Consider the following 5,171-nt stretch of genomic DNA (forward strand, 5'->3'; position numbering starts at 1 on the left):
AAGGCTGTGAACATAATGCTATCATTGTAATGAATTACAGTATCCAAAATATTCTCCTTCCTTGGAGGTAAAGTCCATAAACTCAAAGATCGTATGAATGGCTTTAGCGCCCCGCCCCCTCGTCGCTGTTTACACGCAGCGCAGTTAAAACTAGTGCCCTTGGCAGTCACGGCGAATATCAAAAAACAAAAAACAAAAAAAAACATAATCATAAAGCAGTAATTATCATCAGATCTAGAAATCACGCAAAAAAACAAAAGCAAAACAAAAACAAAACCCAACGAAACAAAAAAAAAGAAAAAAAAAAAAAAAAAAAAAAAAAAAGAAAGAAAAAACCCTCTCCCTCCAAAACGTTCGTGTGTGTGAGGCGCGTCTCGTCAGCGCCAAACGCCGATAGTAAACGCCTCTACGCCAAACAGGCCGCTGCCCTTCGTCAATTTTAGGATCTGGTCGAGGGCGGGGAGCATCGTACACGCGTGTCGTAAAAGCTTGTTTTATGGACTACTGAAAACTAGAAGGACAAGGAATGGAGACTAGCGGAATGCATTGTTAGCTGTTCAAAGGCACATAAAAAAGCGGACACGGATATTAAAAAGAGTCTGTGCTTAGATTGTGTGGTCAGCTTGATTGTCCTGCATTCGTGTGTGTCAGCGAGAGATGGAGATCTTTTGGGAGCGTTCGATATTTTTATTTAAATCATGTATCGGGAAATATTGCATATGTGTACTTTTTCTGTCTATTTGTGTATAGCTGGGTCTCCCACCCTCCTCCTCCCGCCTCCCTATCATACTCTCTCGCTCTCTCTTTCTCTCCATTTCTCTATCACTCTTGCTCTCTCATTCTCTCTCTTTCAAATTTCTCTTTCTCTCCCCACCCTCTCTCTCTCTCTCTCTTTCTCATCTCTCCCAATCTCTCCCTCTCTGTCTCTGTCTCTCTTTCTCTCTCTCTCTCTCTCTCTCTCTCTCTCTCTCTCTCTCTCTCGTATATAGTAAGATATTTTTTATGATGATGAATGTTCGTTGTGCTTCTCTTAAAGTGACAGAACATAATGATGTAAGAATTACATGAAATTATCAATTGGACAAAACAAAGCAATACCATATTAGTTAGTTAGAGAGAGAGAGAGAGAGAGAGAGAGAGAGAGAGAGAGAGAGAGAGAGAGAGAGAGAGAGAGAGAGAGAGAGAGAGAGAAGGGAGGGAGTGGAAAGTTAAAGAGGGAGAGTAAGATGGAAATTTTTTATATTTTTTGAGCTAGCAAGATTCGCTATGTTACTTATCAGCTATAAATTACACATTATTTTTATAAACCACACATAACCACCAATTTCATTTTTTTTTTATCCTGATAACTTGATTAATATTATTAAAATTAATAAAAGAGCTTATATTCATATTCTAACTTCGCACTTCTCTTTCCATGCCTATAAAAAAAAAAAAAAAAAAAAAGACTGAAGATGACCTGTTCAATCCACCCGCTACAGCCCCCCTCCCCCCCTCCTCCCCCATTTCCCCCAACATTCCACCTCCTTTTCCCTCCTCCCCCTCCCCCCCTCCCCCCTCCCACCCTCGACACCTACATCTGACGGGAATCGCGCATCCATAAATCAAAAGCCAAACATTAAAGAGCTAATTCACTTACCGAGTTGTTATAGTATCCCCCGCACTCCGGCTCCGGCTGCCAGATGCGCGACAGCTGCCCGGAGATCAGACTTACGGCACTGACACGCGGCACAGGGACATGACCTCTATCCCCCCCTCCCTCCTTAAAGCAGAGGTAGAGGAAGGGGGGGGGGAGGGTGGGGGATAGGGGGAAAGGATAACGGGGGGAGGGTGGGGGGATAGGGGGAAAGGATAACGGGGGGAGGGTGGGGGGATAGGGGGAAAGGATAACGGGGGGAGGGTGGGGGGATAGGGGGAAAGGATAACGGGGGGAGGGTTGGGGGGATAGGGGGAAAGGATAACGGGGGGAGGGTTAGGGGGATAGGGGGAAAGGATGACGGGGGGAGGGTGGGGGGATAGGGGGAAAGGATAACGGGGGGAGGGTTGGGGGGATAGGGGGAAAGGATAACGGGGGGAGGGTGGGGGATAGGGGGAAAGGATAACGGGGGGAGGGTTAGGGGGATAGGGGGAAAGGATAACGGGGGGAGGGTGGGGGATAGGGGGAAAGGATAACGGGGGGAGGGTTAGGGGGATAGGGGGAAAGGATAACGGGGGGAGGGTTAGGGGGATAGGGGGAAAGGATAACGGGGGGAGGGTGGGGGATAGGGGGAAAGGATGACGGGGGGAGGGTTAGGGGGATAGGGGGAAAGGATAACGGGGGGAGGGTGGGGGATAGGGGGAAAGGGCAACGGGGGGAGGGTGGGGGGATAGGGGGAAAGGATAACGGGGGGAGGGTGGGGGGGATAGCGGGAAAGGATAACGGGGGGAGGGTGGGGGATAGGGGGAAAGGATAACGGGGGGAGGGTGGGGGGGATAGGAGGAAAGGATAACGACGGGAGTTCTTTCGATTCTAGTTAGGAATGGCATTGCTAACAGAAACAGTAAAAGGGATAACAGTAAATCGTAGCAATGATGATAACAGGAGGGGAAAAAAAGGCAAAACAGAGACAAGATTAACAAGTACAGCGTCAAACAGTAACAACAAAAATAACAGAAACCAAATAACAAGAACGGTAATAATAATAGCAACAAAAACATATAGCGCCAGCAACAACACGAAAAGACAAACAACTGCAACAAAACATCAACAAAAACAACACTTTGAATAATCCGGAGTTGGAATTTCAAAAAAATAACAACACTAACAACTTAACGAAAATTTGAGACTTACAGAATTGGATTTCAAAGTTACCCTGTCGGTGTTGAAGATTAAGTCTAGAAAAAAAGAAACTTTGACATCAGCTATACAGAAATGCACACACACACACACACACAGAAATAGGCACAAAAAGACACATACAATCACACACACACACACAAGCAGGCACAAAAAGACACATACAATCACACACACACAAGCAGGCACAAACAGACACATACAATCACACACACACAAACAGACACATACAATCACACACACACAAAAAGACACATACAATCACACACACAAAAGCAGGGACAAACAGACACATACAATCACACACACACACACAAGCAGACACAAAAAGACACATACAATCACACACACACACAAGCAGGCACAAACAGACACATACAATCACACACACAAGCAGGCACAAACAGACACATACAATCACACACACACACAAGCAGGCACAAACAGACACATACAATCACACACACACACACAAGCAGGCACAAACAGACACATACAATCACACACACACACAAGCAGGCACAAAAAGACACATACAATCACACACACACACACAAACAAACAAGCACAAACAGACACACCTCACCCTCCACCACACACCTCCCCGCCCCCACCCACCCACCTCACGCACCAGAGCAAGGACGGCACTCTGGGGGCGCGAGACTACTGCGGCGGTGGCACACAGTGGCACACAGTGGCACTCTCGGGATAGAGCCATTCCGAGAAAAGATTTGAGAGGCTTAAATGGCCCTGCAAAAACGCGCGGCCGAGTTGTAAATCCTTTTTGTTTCTCTTGGATAACATTTCATCACGTTATAAACTGTGGTTTCTGATCTCGCTTATCTGTAACAAAGTGGAAGGTGCCGAAAACGGGGAGAGAATGAGAGAGAGAATGAGAGAGAGGATGAGAGAGAGAATGAGAGAGAGAATGAGAGAGAGAATGAGAGAGGGAGAGAGAGAGAGAGAGAGAGAGAGAGAGAGAGAGAGAGAGAGAGAGAGAGAGAGAGAGAGAGAGAGAGAGAGAGAGAGAGAGAGAGAGAGAGAGAGAGAGAGAGAGAGAGAGAGAGAGAGAGAGAGAGAGAGAGAGAGAGAGAGAGAGAGAGAGAGAGAGAGAGAAAGAGAGAGAGAAAGAAATAAAGAAAGAGAGAGAGATAGGTAGACAGATAAAAAAAAGGCTGACCTCTTTATTATTTTAGAGATTTATACGGATACAAAGGAGTGTTACTTAGTATACTCACCCCACTGTACTAAATTCACCATACCAATGAAGATCCTTAACCGTTATTAATGATGGCAAAGAGAATGCCAGCGACTGGAGTGAATTTAAGATATTTAGCAACTGATATCCCGAGGGCAGTGACGATAGCTAAGAGGACTAAATCGTCCGACATTTTAAACTTGCTCTTCGCTGTCTCTGCCCTTATTTCATCTTCATCGTATTTACTGGAATTTATATCTAAACAATTTGGGATTTTTTTTTTCAATGGGAGAGATATTCGATGTTAACTGTGTCTTTTTTTAGGAAAGTTTTCCCGGAAAGAAATGAAAAATGCGGTTGGTATGAAAATTGCCTCTTTAACGGTTGCACTGCTTCAGAAATCATTCTTTTTTATAGTCAACTGGCTAAAGTATATAGTGCTGCAGTATGTGGAATCATGTGCCTAAGCATCTACTTTCACGGTCTATCGAATCATGAACTTTCGGAAGCTACTGCAGAACGAACTAAGAAATTCGTTTTCGTTGCCTTATCTTACTCAAGCATGGCTATTGATGCTAAAAGGCAGTTGAAGAGACGCGATAAGGAAGTGAAACTCGTAATATCTGTATTTTTCTCAGAGTTTCCTACCGTGGGGAGGAGGTGGGGGGTGCAGTTTTATCGCGTAATTATTTCTACAGATAAATCTTTTAGAACAATAGAGATCTGGCCGGAATGGCGGTAATTCATGTGGAGGATAACGGTCCACAAGTACATTCAGAGTAAAGATTGGACAGCTTATGGTGATGAGCTTCCCATTTCGATAGTAAGGCTACTATGCTCTTCTGTGCATTGGATATTTCTCTAGTTAGAGATAGCCTTGGAGAGAAGTGAAATGTACCGTCATTCACGCTGTGCTTTACGATGTTATCTTGTCTATATCGTCGAGTTTTGCGCTCGTACCCTATCGTCAAGTGTCTCGTGTTTTCGACGATGAAGCTTCGGAGTCCGACGAAGGAATGAGAGCTTACGAGGGATTTGCTTCTCTTTTGTTTCGTCTGCTATTATCTCATTTGAACCAGTTCTCAATTGTATTTTTTTTCTTATTTTTTTATTTATATTACATGATCTTTACGATGC

Source organism: Penaeus japonicus, unplaced genomic scaffold, assembly GCF_977035675.1.
Source record: "Penaeus japonicus unplaced genomic scaffold, GWHDUDI00000001_assembly GWHDUDI00000009, whole genome shotgun sequence".
Taxonomy (NCBI): domain Eukaryota; kingdom Metazoa; phylum Arthropoda; class Malacostraca; order Decapoda; family Penaeidae; genus Penaeus; species Penaeus japonicus.